Source organism: Apteryx rowi, unplaced genomic scaffold (genome assembly GCF_003343035.1).
Source record: "Apteryx rowi isolate R43461 unplaced genomic scaffold, aptRow1 scaffold_1, whole genome shotgun sequence".
NCBI classification, from domain to species: domain Eukaryota; kingdom Metazoa; phylum Chordata; class Aves; order Apterygiformes; family Apterygidae; genus Apteryx; species Apteryx rowi.
The window spans coordinates 9,722,084-9,740,585 of NW_020447196.1; the positions used below are offsets into that span (position 1 = coordinate 9,722,084).

The 18,502-nt window shown below is 44.5% G+C and overlaps 1 long non-coding RNA gene across 2 annotated transcripts; it reads left to right on the top strand.

Annotated features, from left to right (window-relative positions):
• Nucleotides 1–7,525: 7,525 nt before the first annotated feature.
• LOC112963325 lies at nucleotides 7,526–10,359 on the top strand. 2 transcript variants are annotated; one of them, XR_003252568.1, is made up of 3 exons: nucleotides 7,526–7,621; nucleotides 8,303–9,080; nucleotides 9,804–10,359. It is a non-coding gene; the product is annotated as an uncharacterized LOC112963325 (long non-coding RNA). The 2 variants fall into 2 exon arrangements; XR_003252563.1 differs by lacking the exon at nucleotides 9,804–10,359 and having other exon boundaries at nucleotides 8,303–9,729.
• The last annotated feature ends 8,143 nt before the right edge of the window (nucleotides 10,360–18,502 follow it).

An 18,502-nucleotide genomic window follows, 5' to 3' on the forward strand; every position in this document is an offset into this window, starting at 1 on the left:
CTAAGTTATGGAGGACACACGGCAGTTCTGAAGGGAGAGGGGGAAAGGTAATTTCCATTAGGAAAGGAAACAAAAGGGTTTTTCTGTCAACAGTGCAAATGGGAGACAGAGGTTCAGTTCCTGTTTTCTAAGCACCTTTTGTACCTTTAACCTCCCCCCCCCCCCAACCTTTTTCTTGCAGCTCCACTGTCTAGGACGGGAGTCTCACCTGGGCAATAGACTGCAGAGAGCAGCAGCGCTGGCTGTCACTGCCTGCACAGTGGGACGTGGTCACAGACATGCATCTCTTCTCTCAGACCAAGAAGCTCCCCTATAAAAAAGGAGTCCGTGTTATGGTAAAGGTGTAGGATGAAATACTGCCAGCACATGCTTTATGACATTTTAATGCCTCTCAGTGCCACTTCAGTGCCAGCAGTGCTGTGACAGTTCCTCTCTCCCCCACACCCTCGACTGTTTCACTTCTCAGCAACACATTTTCGTCCTGTGGCTCCACTTGCTTTGCTTTGCTTGTTTTTCTTCTGGTCCTGAGTACAGGGTCACTGACTGCCTTAATCAAAACTCACACCATATTGAAAAGTAAAAGGCATATGTACCATTTAACAGACTAACTCTCCCCTGTGCTGACTGGCATATGATTTTTCTCAAAGAACTAAACTTCAGTAAGACCTGAATGGCTCAGTTCAGGAAGAAAGAGAGGCCAAATATCTTTCTAATCACAAACCTTTGCCCCATGGGGTCTGAATTCTTGCTTTAAGGACCACATCAGAAGATTTATGAAGTCTGTTGCTTTGTTCCCATTTTTAGGAACCCCTCCAAGTCACACTGGAGTCAATAGGAATCCTTTCATTGCCACGATTGGGCTTTGGAGCAGGTCCATAGAGAATGTCACTTTTCTGTGATAAAAAGAGATGAGCACTGAACATGCTCAGCATTTCCACTGATGCTCACGTAGGGTGGAAAGTGTTTCTTTCCGGATGAGTGATCATCCTGCACAGTCTGTAGAAACACTAACCAGATGCAGCACTTTTACCCAGTTCATCTTTCTATTATTCAGAGCAAGGCAGTAGAGCACTAAAGACACAGCTTTAAGAACACTTTAAGATAAACTTGAATAATCACTGGAATTATCCAGTTTCACAGCTAGACTTTTACAACGCTGAGCCCAAAGGAACCTAAATGAAGGCAATTTTCCCTTGGTCAGACAATCAGAGTCTTCATGAACCAACCTCTGAAGAATTCATTACAAATTACTGCCATGTTTACCTTGATTTTTACTTTCCTTTATGGCCCAAATACAGCTGTTTAAAAGCCCCTGCATTATGTTAGTGTGTATGAGTTTTCTCGGTGTGAAAATCAGACTTGCGATATGCCCCAAAACTCTGGATCCTAGGACCCCAGAGATACCTGAGACAGAATGAGTAAAGATGATGGATTTTTGTTATGGTGTTTTATAAAGATCCATTTAATACTAGCTCACTGTCGTACTCACCAAAGCCTTCATTCACTAAATGACAATACGTCACCTGTTTCCTGCCAAACCTGTTAGTAATTTGAATGTAAATAACGTTGCTTTAACTGGGCAGTAACATCCCCCTGAACCTCCAGATAAGGAAAAACTCTTGCCTACTACCAGAAGGACAACGAAACTGCTCGGTTTGTAGCCAGGAATGTTTTGTGCCTGCTTTAGGGGGACCCAAAGTTGGCAAGGAATGGAGCTAGCTGCGCATGGTTGGCTGCAGACTCCAACATACCTTAACTACATTATCCCCATGAGCTGCCTATTCCCTGCAAAGACCTTGGTTTGCATTGCTGATGCTTTTACCAACATAATAAGGAACAGAAGACCTTCCCTTGTGAAAGCATCATGTTACCAGCGCAGCAGCTGGGCCCATCTCTTTGTTCAGCAGGCTTAAAAAGAGCAACAAGCATCTCCATCGTTATCACCGCTACGCGCCGTAGGTGTCCCGGCACTCTGTTTTTCACTATACATTGACAAAAAAGATGCTGCTAAGAAGAACATTAATTAGTACAGGAGGGGAAAAGAAACAAAGCTGTACGTGGGAGCACTGTGGATCGGATCAGCTTGTTCGCTCCCAGCAGGAGCACACAATAAGTATTTATTTACTTGGAAGTGGAAGGTGTGCCGTGTCAAATATTCTCTCTGACGGACGCAGGCCCCTGTTGGATCACGCTATTCTGCTCTCTCTTTGGGGCTGTTTGTCTTTGGTTTTCAACTGTCTCATCATGATATATGTGCACTGTGCATACCATGGCGTGTCAGGCTAGATCAGACTACAACTTGTCACACACAGCAACAAATTAAGGCAGTATGAGTGAGCTGCAGATACATATCACATGACATGGTGAAGTTAATAAAACTTAGTTTGGTGGAAAATATTTTGGTGTGTAGTAAGCATCCTTTGGATCATGTTTCCTGCTCTCTTGGCTGGTTAAAATCATTCTTTTTAACGCACAATTTGAAATTTAAAAGGTAATTATATTTTTTAGAAGTATACTTTTAAACGTTCGTCTGTGTGGCTCCCTTTGTTCTCGCAACAGAGTAATCTGTTACTGTCCTCTTTGCAAAATTATTCTGACTCGCATTTATTTTATCACGTATCTTGCATTATTTGAAGGTGCCATTGTGACATAACAAAAGATGAGCAAGCTCTTGATAACTGACTGAAGCCACCTTGGCATTTATTAAAAGGAAGAGGGAGAAGCACATTTTTGGCTAATATAAGAACCACCTGAAATTCTAGCCCAGATCTCCGCTCARATGTCACCCCAGCATTTCTGAGGTCCCCTGACTTTCCTCTGCTGCCCCCCTCATGCATGTTCCTGGTTTGGGTCAGAGGTGTTGAAAACCTGCGTGAAAGAAGTCCTCTTCCAGCACCTGCCCTTCCTGCAGAAGCTGGGCACGTATCGGAGACAGTTTGGGGGGCAAATCTGGAGAGGAAAAAAGGGCTTGAATTCGGGGCCCCAAAGTGGAGAGCCAGCAAGCCGGAGCACGGTGCTGGGCTCGGCCGGCGTCTCCCGGTTTGACTTTCTGCAGTTTGCTTAGGCTTCAGTTCAGCAACATGCAAAGCCCCATGGTCATCTTCGAGCACAGGTGGCTTCACGGAAGTCAACAGAAAACAAGAGGACGGTTATGCTGCTGGAGTCGGAGCTGCGCGAGCGTTTCTGTTGGCCTGGTGGCAGACCTGAGAACTGAAAGAAGGAATCAGGTGGGGTTGCTCCCAAAACATGCCGTGTTTTGGTGCGACAGCCATAAAACCCCCTGAAAAGTTTCATTTTGGATCATCTCAGGGTGTTTTGATTGATCTAGAATGGAAATTTTCATTTTGTTTACATTTTTTAAACTGAAAGTTAAACCACCAACAAACCCCAAGCCCTTGCTGAAAAATCCCTCTGTTTCAAAAATGTCAAAATGAAACTTAAAGCACTGACAATTTCCTCTCATAGTGAGAAGTCTAATATTGCCTTCATCACATTACTTTCAAAATAATCCTGAACAAACAAAAAAAAAATTAATTCTGGAAAGTAACTGGTATAAAAAAGGTCAAAATGACATGGTTTATTTTGAAAACATTGAAATGAAACATTTAAACTTTCCTGGGAAAAGAAATTCCCCCGGTTTTCTTTCTGACAAAACTCTTCATTCCATTCAACCTGAATTTGTGAGGAGTTTTCCATTTCAAATTGCCCTTTTTGGCAAACTTAGTCTATCCTGGAAAGATTCCACCAGCTCTGTTGAAACTGGCACATGCTTACATACTTCACTGAATAAGAGATTTCATCCTGTAAAATGGGGATAATAATAAAACTCCCCCATCAATGGAGAAAAATCTATAGGTCGACTTGTTACTATTTGTAAGACATAAATGGCTATGGTAGACACCACAAGTTTTGACTTTTCGAGGTATAACTCTTGACAACAAAAGGAATTCTCCTGGATTTTAATGGAAACTAGATCAGCTCTTAAAAATCTTAACCAGGTAGGTGAACAAAGAGCTAAAAGATAAAACAAGTGTAAGCACTTTACAATTATGATATAGAAGACCCCTAATTTGCAGTATTACGATACAGCTATTTAGTTTAGTTTAAAGTGATAAATGGACCCAGGCATCTGGCTTCTGGCTGCAGCGGTGAAGGATGAGGGCTGGCCGTTGCAGTCGCTGCACGGGATGCTTTGCCGCATCCAGCAGCGAACAACAGCGGGGATGAGTCTCTTGGCTGCAGGAGGTCTAGTCCTGCCGGTCGATTCAGGTATCGCCCACAGCGTCTCGCTTATCCTGTCCTCTTCCTGACCGGGAGGGAATTTCACTGCTAAACTGGGCAATCAGGTGGCAGAATGTTTTGGGTGGAATTTTCCTGTTTCATTATATGTGACATGTTTGAGACTGAATTTTGCTACAGACTCGTAGCCTATGGCAGTGGGCAGGCCAGATGAGGCTTCACCGAAATGTGGAGCAAACGTACACAGAAAGAAAATGGATAAAACATTAAAATGACAGCTTGCTGAGGTAGCTTTTTGTCAGAGCAGCTTTAGCAGGATCACAAAGTGATGTGCAGTAGTTGACATAGCTCGCCGTGACGGGGTGAAACAAAATCGATGCTTAGTTTGCCCCGCTAGACCAGGATTTGCTACATGCACAAAATTTCCAAAGCGGGCCACAACAGGTGTGCCAACAAAATTGTGAACGTACGAAGAGATGTGTCTATACAGGATGCTTGAATCAAACATCTAATCAAACTTTGTCGCGATGCATTCAGTGGTTTGATCAATGAGCCGTGCTCTGCAGCTCACGTCCGCTGTTAACTTTAAAACGGTTTTGCGCCCCATGCGATGTGACAGCATAGATGCAGGAAACAGTGTCAGAGCTAATAAAAAAACCTCGGAGCCAGAAGGAGAGTAAGTGTTTTTGGCAAAATTCTGGCCTCAGGAAAATCAATGGCAATACTCCTGCTGCTGCTGCTGCAGTGCCAGGATTTCACCCTTTACCTGTAGGCAAGTCAGTGGCTACTCACTAACATGAATATCTGTTACACTGAGCTTTATTTTTAAAAATACTTGGGTTTAGCTTCTGAACATCATTTCCAATGAGCTTTTGTTTAGCTCACAAAGGTCAATTAACGTAATTCCAAAGCTTCTGGATCAAGTTTTGTATAGATCATTCTCTCTAATGCATCTGTCTCTCATGAACTACTCACATCTTCAGTTTTCACTTAATTCCCTTTGAAGTTACCTGTATGCCTAAAGTTAAGCCTCTTTTTTTTAAATCTTTACAGAATCAGGGACACAGTTTTTCTAATTCTCCATTCAGCTGATGTGGTAAGAGCAGTAAGGATGGGCTGTGATGTATGCAGAATTACATGCTGTGTTCTTCCTCAGAGCTGCTGCTTTTCCACGGCAGTAAAAAAAAGCCTATTTGCAGGGAATCTTGTAGTGGTTAAAATACATATTTTAGTTTTCTCCATTTCTCCTTCTCAAACTGAACTAACAGGTACAACACACATATGTATGAATGCGCATGCAAATATTTAAGAACAGCAATCGTACAAAAAGGCTGTGGAGGATGCTGGAAAAACATGCACTTGTTTTAACCACTTTAAAAGTATTTTTTTCAAAGGCTAAAAATGGAAAATATTCATGTGCTAATTACCACAGGATGTGCAAATATAGGAAGGGTTTTTTTCTGTGTTTTCAGAACCTTTACGAGAAATGTTGTCATTTAATTCATGTATATCACGAGATTTTTAAATTTACATTCCTACTGGTTCCAACAAGAATTTTTTATCATCTACAGAAGGAAATAATAAATACCCATAAATGTAATAAAACCTGCTTGCATAACATGTTATTTTTTAAAAGAAAAAGATAACTTATCTTAGCTGCTGCCAAGTATTTAAGTCATCTTTGTTTCTAGCATTCACTCAAAGCTCAAGGACTTCAGCTGGGAAAGCGTGCACGCGTACAGATGTGTACACAGGGCACCCTCCCCACGGGAGTGAGAACATACCCACTTTTTGCAGTTGCAACTGGTGATGAAAGGGAAAAAAGGGTTTAAATGACAGCTCCTAATCTCTCAGACCTACAGACAAAAGGGAAAAGTAATCCTCTATTAAACCAACAAGTTTTCACAACTTCTCGTGAAAGTTTCACCAGGTCTTTATATGCTTTACGTGTCTCTCCGGTACGTCAAGGACCTGCTGTTTCCCTCGCAGCAAGCGTGAAACCACGTGCTCGCAAGCCGTTCCCTGAAAGGTGCGGGAAGGCCATCTTTAGCTATTGAAATCTAGGAGAAAGGGGACGAGCCATAAATAAATACACGCATAAACAAGCCCGCGAATGATCTGTACACAGCATCTTGCTGAGAAAGCACAAAAACGAGTTGAAAAAGCCAGGTGGATGAGGAGATGGGGAAGAAAAGAGGGAGGAAAACCCTAGCAGCCTCACGGGGCGGCGCCGAGCCGTCGCGGCCAGGGATGGGGAGGACGGAGGACGGGCAGGTCTCTGCCCTTTTCCCCGCCGCTATCTGAGAGAAGGTAAGCAGGGAACATTTCCCGCGTTTTAGGATGGTGGAAAAGCGCGCTTTTGCCTGCACGCAGTCTGCTTTGTAGCTAGGCAGCAAAACGGCACGGATTGACCCATTCCGCAGGCGAACGCCGGGCTCTGGGCAGCGGCGCCCCCGAGGACGCCCTCCTCCCCGCTCCCGGGCCGCGCGATGGGGCAGGGCCTCGGAAAGGCCTCGCGGAGCCTCGGCAGGCCGCCGCAGCGAGGGCTCTTGCACGTGCAGAGCGGCAGCGCCAGGGCGAACCTCTCCCATCGCTGCTCTTCCTCCCCGCGGGCATTCCCGAAAGCCCGCGCTTGAGCTTGCTCCTCCGGAAACGCCGGGAACGGCTCAGCCGCGAAAGCCCTTTCCAAAGGGCCGGCGAAAGAGTTAACAATGCCCTTTCATGCGAAACCGCAAACAACCGGCGGGGCGGGGGGGAAAGGGTTTTTTAACTGGGAAATGGAAATCATCCAAACTCTAACCGAGAGCAAAAGCGCAGGGAGAGAATGAAACGCACAAATCATTCCGGCGTTCGAAGTTGATAAAGTTATTAAAAAGGAAAAAAGGAGGTGGTGGGGGGAAGGAAACCCCCCCTTCAGTTCTGCCCTATACCTTTAGGCCGTGCAAACAGAGCGCGAGAGCCCAGAACAAGTCGGGCAGGATAAGGATCTGCAGCAGCCGCTGCCGCCGGCCTCGGGCTCGGGCTCGGGCTCGGCGCGGGGAGCTGCTGCTCTCCCGCTCCGCTCTGCCCAGCTCTTGGCCGGAGCCGCCGGGGGCTTGCTTGCATAAACTCGGCACTTCTCGGGCTTTTTAAAAAATTATTATTATTAGCAAGTGGGAGAAGAGAGGCTTTTAATAGGGGCGGGCTGGAGCCTGGCTCGGCCGGGCGCGGGGTGGGGTTTGGAGGGCCCCGGCCGGCTATTGGGCCGGCCGCGTAGCAACAGCGCCGAGGGCCAACCCCGGCATTTTTGCAGCCAGGCCACTGTCCAAGGATGGGTGCCAAATGCTTCGCTCCTCTGCCAAGAAAACAAACAAGGGCATTTTTAAAAACTCCAGAGTTAAAGGTTCCTTTTTTTTTTTTCCTTTCTTTCTTTTTTTTTCCCCCTCCTCCGCAAACTATCCTCGCTCGCAGTTAATGCTCCCCCTCTCCCCTTATCGCTGCAGTTGGCGCTCTGGGGAGTTGTTGCTTTTGCAGGTTTCGGAGCCGCTTCCACTTTCACTGCATGGGGCAGTTTCATGTCTCTGCACCCCAGAGCTGTTGGTAGGGCACAGTCAGCTCGTTTCTCCTCAGACCCTGTAGGTTCCCTCATTTCTTTCTTATGGGAGAAATTGCTACCGTGTGCATTAGCTTTGAAATCTGCTTGTTACTGCTGTGCGTTTATATAACTTACATAATTTACCATCTATGTCATTCTCTCATCTTCAGTCCCTTTATTTCAAATCTGCTAAAGACATGGAATAAGAAGCACAGAGGCTTAAATTCACAAAAAGTGGCTTGCAGCTAGAAACTCTTTTTTTCTGCAGAGAAATAAGAAAGGATTTTGGAATCCTCCCTTCCTTTTTATTAAAGACATATTTTTACATTAGATTTTTAATGTGGTCTTTCTTATATATTAGTCTTTGTGACTGCTGAAGTTGGGGTAGAGCCAAACTTTTTTTGAACAGCAATCCGGACTATGGTTTTTACCAGCTGAGAAATCCCTAGGTCTATACTGTGACATAAAATCCCTTCTTTCCTTGTGCAGGAGAAAAGCACTGAGCTCAGAGCCCATTTCCAAGAGACGCCAAGTGTCTTCAGGACCTGGTGGCTTAGTGCCCACCCAGACAGAGTGAGCTCTCGCCCTGGATCTTGACTTTTATTGTGCTACAGGAAAAAAAATGGAATTGAGATTTCTGTTGCTGTTGTTGTTGCTAGAAGACAGTTCACCATGAGGTGAAGCCAAACAGGACCTCTTGGGAAATGCGAAACACTTCACCGAGAAAGGCCTAGAGAGGCCAGGACTGCAGCCCTCTTCTCATGCAAGTCATTCCATGAATTTCCAAGACGCTGCTCACATGAGTAAGTCTGGCAGGGTCAGGCCTTTATTTACACACAGTAGCACCTCCGAAGGTTAAAGGATGTCATTGGCAGTCATGATCCTCTTTCACTTCCTACCTCTACCTCTCTTTACTGGGCAACCTTGAGTAAATCACTTAACCTCTCTAAGATCAAGTTTACCCAAGTGCAAGCGTGTTTGGAGCCTCAACAATGTGTGAAGTGCTTTGAGGTCCTTGGAGAAAAGAAATAATGTACCTGCAAATTATCCATGTAGCTACTTCTATAGAAATAAATCTAAGTTCCTGTGTTTAAGCGCATATCCCGGCTGCATCCCAATCTCAGGTCTGCGTAATAGTGGTTATATCCCATACTCTCCCATTTGGCTTTCACAGGAAAAATATGCAGGAAAAGAGGTTGAAAGGGCCTCTCAGCAATTGCACTCAGGTCTCCTGAGCCACAGAGCTGGACTTCGCGCATGTTGCAAGGTGAACTTCTTTCTCAAAAATTTGTATCTGATATATGGAGAGATACATTTCTACAGCTGCATGCTGAAGTTGGGCATGCAGGTTACAGATTGATTAGCCACATGCACTATTTGCTTTCTTAAACTACCTAAACATCTTGTGTAAATACAACTGGACCGGACAAGATTTTTGGAGCTCAATTTCTGAATAGCTAAGAAGCACGATGACAGTAACTCGTGTGGCTGTGACTATTCTTTCAGTCCTAGGCAGAACTCAGAAATGCAGAGGTACAAAACTGCACAACAACAGGAACCATACAAAAAAGAGAGTTTGGGTAAAGGTTCACTGCAGGGAGAAAAGGGAAGGGGCTTCCTTTTTTATCATCTGTACTGGTTCTGCTTATCTTTTACTAGAGGTTATTTTTAGTGATGAGGAAGTAGAATGAGAAATCCATTTTGTTTTGCTCATGACACAGCAACATTCACAACTTAATAACTCAGAATAACATCCCTTCTGCCCTAAAGAAATAATCTGACAAAATTAAAACAAGACTTTATCCAGAGACTGTCCAATTCAACAGTAACTTTCCACTCAACTGAAGAGGCTTTGGATAAAGCCTTCATGTGGAAATCCAACAAATTGAAGCAACACAATAAATGCTTGCTATGAATTCGGGGCTGTGGTCTTTATTATTTTGCATTCATTACTAAGCTAAGTATTATATGCTTGCATGGGAATTTACAGGACTACAAAACAGGACAAAATACTGTGGCACAGAAGGGCAGCTGGATCAACCAGGAGGCCTTGAGCCATCAGCCAGCCAGTAGGCGCTGAGCCGCGTTTGCACAATGCCTTCCTTGACGATGGCTTCCCCTCCCATGCTGCTGCCTCCAGCATGCTCTGCCTACCTCCGCCATCCGCGACAACATGTTTCACCACCATCTGAAACGGTATGTTTTTTAAGGGGTACATGCATTGTGTCGGTAATTCCTATATACCCATAATTGGTTTTATAATACTTGGTTACGTATAGGTAGTACAGTAGGTAGTATAATTTGCCAAGAACTTGATATGAATGCATTTCATAACACGCTTTATATAATCCATTATTAAAGAACATAGCTGCATCTGTAATTATGTTTGCAAATGCATTTTATTGAGTTCTGCTTAAAGTATGCAGTGCTGAAACCAGCTGTTAGGCTGCAGAAGTATATATACTTTGCTTCTTTCCATATAATTCTTCTTTCTGTATAGACAACACAATAAAGGGAGAAGTATAATATTTAGCCTTGTTTTCATATCAGAGTCCAGCCCCTGAAACTTGGGGAAAAGTCTTAAACCTTCAGTGGAATCCGGTCATTTTTATCTGCTTCAGTTCTAAACAACAAAAGTGATTATATAAATTCTGGTTTGAGATCGATCAAATCTTTGTGTGTCTCCTCCATCCCTGATACTGCTGTGAGAGGCAAAAATTGCATTTTGTACAGGCTTATGTTTGCAGAACCCACCCAGGTATGCAAGCTGGACTCTACTGTAGTGTGTGCTAGAAATGCTAAATATATTCTGATTTCCCAGCCTCTTTTTGGCACGGTACGAGCCAGAGAGGATCTGGCTTGTCACATCCCAGACTGACTTTGAACGACCAGCAGCAGCTCTGGGAGGGGAGCTGCCTTTACAGCCGCTGGTACTGATTCGGCTAAGCACAGGCAGCAGAGCTTAGCCTGGTGCCTATAGATTTCCCACAAAATCTCTCCTGTACATGGTTAATTTGCAGGAGTCAGGCAGCTCAGACAGCAGCAGCATCTTTTCTCATACTGCCTTTCCAATAAATGCCCTTTCAGTCGAGGCTGATTAGTTCATCTGAAGCTTAAGTCCAAGAGCATCAAAGCCCTTACATATATAGAGCAAATATACTACCCCACTAATCTGCTGTGAGACAGTTATCTGTTGTACTTTAAAATTACTGAACATGTGAGTTTTGGTGTATTTTTTTCTCTTGCATGGAAATACGGTAGAAATGTGGTAAAACGCTTGGACAAGGTGAATTAATTATAGTTCCAGCCTTTTTCCATTTATGGTGAGCTTTCTCCTTCCCTCCCAGCCCCCCGAGGAATTGCACTGTAAAACACTCCCTCTAATAGGTTTTATCTCATTCTGCCTCGCCTCCGTTTTCTCCAGCTCCTCTAGTGAATATTTGTCTTTTCTACCTGCTGCCCAGTTAAATCAGCCTCGGAGGCAGTGACATATGCCAGATCGCGGGTGCTGTCACTTTAATTCCCTGTGCTCATATTTTTCTCCTCCTAGTGGGGAGCTGGGGGCAGATGTTTAGAGAAGGGACCCCTTTGCTGCCTGGCACACTCAAGTCCTGACGTTAGCTGCTAATTACTGGAGTTGAAATCCTGGCCTTCACTGACAGTACACAGAGTTAAACAGCCGGCTTCTCCCAAGCGCACTTGAATGCAGGTGCTAGACATTAGAAATGAAATTTCGTGCTCCACCACAGAATATTTCCGGAGCAATTCTTCCAGTTTAAACTCAACCATCTTGTCTAATTCTTGCCTGAAGGTGTAGGCCTCCAGAAGGTGCCCATGCTAAAGCTAGTTGGCTCCCATCCCTGAGCCTTTCACAAACGAGTTATTTTTCCTACATGGCAAGGGAGAGACAAAGTCCCAAGAAGCTGTGGCCTTCCCCGCCGTATTGCAGAGATCGTGATGGGTCCCAAAGTGTCCATGACTCCCAGCTGTTCCACTGCAGCAGTGCTGTGCAGAGACCATGCCAGCGAGACCATGTGTGGGGCAAGGCTTGGCTGGGTGACCCTGAAGCTCCTTGGCTGGGTCACCAGAAGCTCCTGGCAGTGGGCTATGGCTGCTCTGGGATCACAGCACATTACAGATAAGCCAACAGATGCATATCCTGCACCTTCTCTCTTTCTAAGAGGGAAAGAGAAGTTGATGTCCCCTTTTCCTTTCACAGTGGTGTGCTGCCCAAAGTCCACCTAACTCAGGTTTCCAACAGCTAGTGAGATTTTACCCTCTTGGATATATGATATGCCTCAAAAGCCCTTTGAAATCGATGGAAATATCTCCATTGACTTCAAAGGGCCTTGATGAGAACCTGAACTTTAAAATCTTACTGGGCCAAAACTCCAGTCTCTACCTGGCTTGTTAGTGGTGTCAGTAATTTTTCAGCCAATGTGACTAGGAGAACATATTCTTCTACTGGCATCTTTTCTTGGGAGTAAAGTGAAATCCTAAAGCTTCTGATGGTTTGCTAAAAACCAGCTACATAAACCTTCTTCTATCTCTGACACCGTAAGGAGCACTCTAATCTAAGTGTTCCTCAGGGCTGGGGAAATTTAAGGCTGAGCCAGATGAAATCTTGATAGAACAAAATAACCATGATTTATTAATGGACTACAGGTTTGGTTTTTAAACTGATATTTATCAGGAAAATACTGGAAGGGGGAAAACAGACAAGTCACTGATTAATGCAGGCACAATGCCAAAAGCAGCCAAATCATAGCTCCCACCTGATGGGATAGAGTAAAATGGACCATCCCCTTTTCTTTCACCTTTACACCACTAATCCCCTACACCCAGCGCAGGGGAAATCCTTAAAAACTGCTGTTCTGAAAAAACTAAGATGCAGTTCCCAACACCACACCTGCCTTTTCCAGCTAGAACTTAACACCATCACTAAACAGACAATGATATAACACACATTTCTAAGTGAGAGTGTCCAGGGAGAGATAAATTGAAGGTTTGGGTTTTATTTACATTAATAATGCATATAGAAATGCTGTTTGAAAATAAGAAAGTGATACGTTTTATGCTGTGCAGTTTCTGGGGCAGGAATGGAAAGAAGAAATTTAGTTTTATGCTTCTTTCATGCCAGCTAAATGCTGGGTCAAGGTGACTCCTATTGTAAGTTAGAACAACTCCACTGGCAACCTCCTACACACCTACCCAGTATCGCTCCAGATCCTCTCCCGAGCTTAGTCATTTCTCCAAGCACATCGTAGGGGTGAGCGAGAGAGATAAGGTGCAGCATTGCTCATCCCCTCCCTAGAATGGCCTGGGGCAGGACATGGGGACTCTTTCCACTCCTTTAGTCCTGTCTCCTGATCAGAGCCAAGGACTTTGATGGGAAAACTGTACTTAAGGATGTAGATGTTAATTGGGGAAGGAAATGGCTGGAGCTGAGCCCTCAATTCACTACTCTAAAGAAAGCAAGCAAACTGTTTCTACTGAGCTTGAACGACCACACAACGTTCACATGAAACACTGTGAACACTGACGTTGCAGCATGCGTTTGCTTCAGCTGTCCTGGTACAGGACGGCAGGCCACAGGCATTTTCATCTGGCAAGTTTGGGGAATGCATGCCTGACTCTGCTCACTGGCACTGGCTTATTTTATGAGTGCTTGATTCACCCAGGGAGCGAAGAGTCCTAGCACGAAGACAACCAGTAACCAAACCCTGAGAACAGCCAGCTGCACCCTTTGCAAGAGGGACTGCTCGCACGTACAATTACTCCTACCAGCCGCTGTCGTGACACAAAACTGCAGTGACGCACTTGGGGATACATCCTATGGGATGTGAATGGGACGTTGCTTAACCAAGAAAGGGGACAGGCTTCCCAGCATCCCAGTGTGGAGGCAATTAAAAAAGCCTCTGAGCCACATCTGACTGTGCCTTAAGAAATTAATGTGATTCAGAATGATTTGGGTAAAGGAATATTTTCCTTTAAGGGTTCTCCCTGGGCTGTTCAGTGTGTGGAGGGTAGGAGAGGAGCGTTTCCCAGTCTTTGTGCAAAGGTGAACTTTTCCCAGAAAGACGAAATTTGAGCCCACTGCAGCCACCTCAGGGCATTCCATGAACCAAAATGGAAAATTAATTAAGAGGGTGAATCATTTTCTGAGACTTATTCAGTTTTGTGCAGCTTTAGTTTTCATCTTTTCTGTCAGTGGAGAAGCTTTTGATCCAAAACAGTGTTTATAGCCATGTTTCCACAGAGCCCTGGCTTTCAGAGCAAACTTGTGTGAATGACCTGCAAGACCTGTTTATAGACCTCCATTACAGGGCCTCTCATTTTCTAGGATGATTATCATAGGTGTCAAATAAAGCTAGATTACCTGTTTTATGTCTTAGAATGATAAGCAAGCCAAAGCAAGTCATTTGGCTCGTGCAGTTATACAGGTATACCTAGATATATGCATATATACATTATTTCAAACACTCAAGGCAATCTTACAGCCTTTCTTGTTGAGATTTTGAAATCTTTTCGTTTTACCAAAATGTTCCTCTTGGTAAAGCGATGCTGGAATTTCAGCTTTTCTGGATGAGCCAAAGAGCTAGTCTGCAGGATCTAAAAGAAGATGGAGTGGACACAGCAATGTGGTTTCAAAGGGTCAAGAAGCCCTTCTTCCAGAGGGCTGCCGTGGTCCTCACTGCACGGACGGGGTGTCTTACCCACGACAAGGTTTGGCTTGGCGGTGGTGCCTACGATGGTAGCAGGAGGTGAAGCATGTGCTGACAGAGCTCATTGCTGGGAAGCGAATAAACGATTCCTGGCACTAGAGTTGGCAGTGGCCAGCGCTACCAGTCCTCCCATTGCATAACATCTGCACTTTACCACAATCACCAAAACAATCAAATGAGAAAAGCATGCTAACGCTTGTTCGCGAATAAACTCAGCAGTCGCTCTAGTATCACCACACTTTTTCCAGCGCGCGGCTCCACCTCCTTGTGCCTCGTCTGCCGGGGATGACTTGGTCCTCCCGGGTACCCGGCGGCCCCACCTCCGTGGGTGCGGCGCGAGCCGAGCCCTGCTTCCCTTGGGCAGAGATGTGCTAAGGCTTTGGGATGTGCTGACTCAGTGATGCACGGCTGATTGCAAGCAGCAGTTTCAACCAGCCGGCCAGCTCCAGCTCGCGTTTAATATGCATTTACCAACAAACAGACCCAACCACAAGCTGCTTTTGTAAATGGATTCCAGAGCCCGGACAGCAGAGAGCTGGCAGTGGCTGGAGACATGCAAAGTGCAACCCGGGGTATGTGGGAGGCCTGGGCAATGGCAGCCTTTGCGCTCCCAGAGCTTGGGTCAGCTAAATCCGGAGCTAAGCCCCATCCCTCAGCGTAATCCCGAGATGTTCGGAGGCTGCTCTAGTTAAAGCAGAGTGCCGCAGCCCCAGGGAGGCTGTTACAGGAAATGGAGCTCAGCTGGGCCTAAGGAAGCTCTTTCCTCACCCCTTCCACCTATTCTAATACACTAATTAATGCCCTCAAAGGATCCACTTCTCAAGGTATGCCCTACATGCCAACAGCTTCAAGTCACTGCAGGACAAGCTGTAGAGAGAAGCAGCCCTCACAAGAGTCTCAGGTCCTCACTTGAGAGCAGCCCTCTCTCTCCTCCCCAGAAACGACGTGCTAGCTCACATGCTGCTCCTCTCAAAAGATGAGGCAATATCCCCCGAGAAGAGAGGGTGTCTCTCGGATAGACAAGCTATGCAGAGATCTTTGGGCCCGATCCAAAATAATTGCAGTACACGGCAAGTCCTTCCACTGATTCCAAAGAGGTTTGAATTAGACCCAAATATCAAAGCCAACACCATAAACTCTGCCTGGAAGCCAAGAAGCAGCCAAGTACCGATTCCTCAGCATTGGTGTCATGTGCGTACAGCATGACACCCTGCTTACTCAGCAGGCTGCTCCCAGTCAGCACCAGCTTTTTGGTTCCCAGTGGATTTAACTTCCTTCCCTGCATTGCAGTGCTCAAGTCTGCAGGTGACAAAACGTGGATAAGAGCGGCAAGGTCCGCAGCCACGAGGGGAGGTCACAGCACCTGCCACCAAGCAGCGACAGGGGAAAAAAGGACAAAAATCAACAAACCAACAAAGTTCCTGTATACAGCGAATGGGGTCTCCAAGCTCTCAGCCAATTATGATAAATAGTGGGAAAATCATTATTCCCCCCCAACCAAATGGAACAAAACGATGACACAATGGCCTCAGCACTTTAATCAGCAGGACAAGTCAAGCCTTTTATTCCTTTGTATATTCCAGTCAATGGGAAGTTATTGCTTAATTAACCCCCTTGAATGAATACCTGATAATTAATAAACCCATATACTGTACCCCAAGGCTTTGAGTTTAAGAAATCTCTTCTGTTCAAGTATGAAAAAAGAAAACATGCTGAACTAATGGGAAATAATTCCGGTAGAAGGCAAACCAATTAGGATTAGTGAATTCCATTTCATTTAAAGTTCCAAGATAGAGAAGTAATTTATCTAGTAAATTAATAGTGTTAGTGACTTTCCTAATATATTAGCAAGTCTTTCGTATCATATTAGTGAAAACCAAGCTGGCTAATACAATAAAAGACTTATTATAAAGGTATGAAGGTTACTAATGTGATAAGATTTTTGCATCCAATTAGTATTAAAAGAACGCTGTTCTGAAGTGGACTTCTATATTTATTTATATCATTAGACAGTCTACTATTAAGGCCACAATTTTTATCTCAGCAAATTACTCATTCTCCTCCCAAATTTGGAGCTACCGTATGTTATGTTCCTCATGCAAAACTGCATGTGTGCCTGTATCTGTATATCTGCATGTATTACTGACCCAGATTATTTGGTCTGGCTGCATTGTGTTCAGCACAACACTACGGTGGTTTTGCATTCTCCTAACCTTGGATCAGCTTGAGACTGGTCTAATCAGATACAGCAGCCTAAAGGCAAAACAATTATGTTGAAATTATCATATGGAATCAAGCCAATGCTCCATCTTGTCTGGTATCCTGTCTTCATCAGTTACTATATCCTCCCACCCTTCTTTGGAGGTAAGTAAAAAATATCTACTGCACTGAGTTTATGGAATAACCTACTCATACAGGCATTTCTTCAGAACCTAACTAGATACTGTGCTGCTGAATGAAGCAGCGAGGTTTATTTCCTTTTCAAAATCTTGAATTCTAAGCTTTATTGTGTAATTCTAACCCATACAAATACCCCCAACTAAAACTATCCTAAAATGTCAGTGAGTTTAAGGGGTGACTTATCAATGGTATGAAAAACTATCATCTCATTCGGTTGATTTTAAAGTGTGCTGTCTTCTACACTGTATTAATAAAAATTGTATGAAGACAGTTTTTTTTCCTGTCAAAGATCTCAGCTACTTCCTAATTCCCCTGTTGTGGGTGCAATAGCAGAGGAGCAGATTTCCTTTCAGTCCCCAATGGAAACAAGGTTACACATGGTGACACACAAAAATGGAAAAGACAAAAACCAAAAAGAGTTTTTGTAGGCTTGTTTGCCTACGGTTGCACAGATAGGTACGCTTTTGAATCTGCCTATATTTAATCTTACTTATTCTTACCAACAGTTCAGGAGTATTTACCTATACATTTGGCTTTGTACCGTTTACGCACAGTCCTTGGAAAGAAGCTTTCAGAACATCATAAACCCCCTTGTTATGGGGTCTGCAGTCGGAGTTGAATCAGAGATCTGCAAATAGGTGCATAGAGATCAATTGCATTGGAGAATATAATTGGTGCTATTCTTCATCTTTAAAGTTCCTGCAAGAGTAGTTTTCCTAGGTAGATCAAATTAGTAAAGTAGAAACAGATGCAGTCGATCGTTCATCGTTCAAGCAGAGGTATGGGTTATAAAGACTGATCACGGCCGAGGGGATGCTAATGTGAGAAGATATACTCCTGCTCATTCCAATGAAATCTGGGCTGTAACTGGTCTGATTCATTTCATATCCCGAAGTCACTGGAAATCTTCCTAGTCTGGATTTCAGACTTAGGTCCTACTATCTCACCCCCCCTGGAAAACACAGCATCTTATGTACCAATCCAGAATTTCGCTTGACTTTGCAATACATACACCACCATGCCTCCACGCCAGAGATGAAAACACAACAATCCAAGGCACATGCTGGGAACAGGTGGGTGATATGTCAGGTTTTGTGCTGGGTACAGGAGTATAAGGAGTCATAAAGATTAGGATAATTCCACCTAGGAAGACATCAATGCACTCCTTTTTTGAGCCCCCTCCCATAAATTCAGACCAAAGGAATTCCCAGTAGGATGCAAGGTCAGTCTTTTTTAAGAAAAATAAAAACTGCATGTTCTTCTGCAGCAGTCAACCTGAGTCATCACTGAGACAACTGCTACAGAAAAATTTAATACAGAACCTATTACCTCCCTGATTGTATGAAGAATAAATGTGTAAGCACAGGAACAGGCACATTTAACCTCATGAATTCATTTACTGCTCTTATGAGTGTCAGAAGGGATCCCACAATATTAAAACATACACTAAGCATAGAGCTAGCTGCATTTCTCGTGCGTCTCTTTTTGAAAAATCAGACGATGGCCACAACTGGGCCGAGGCCACAGCAAAACTGCTTCTATTAGATACCTTCTAAACCGCCAA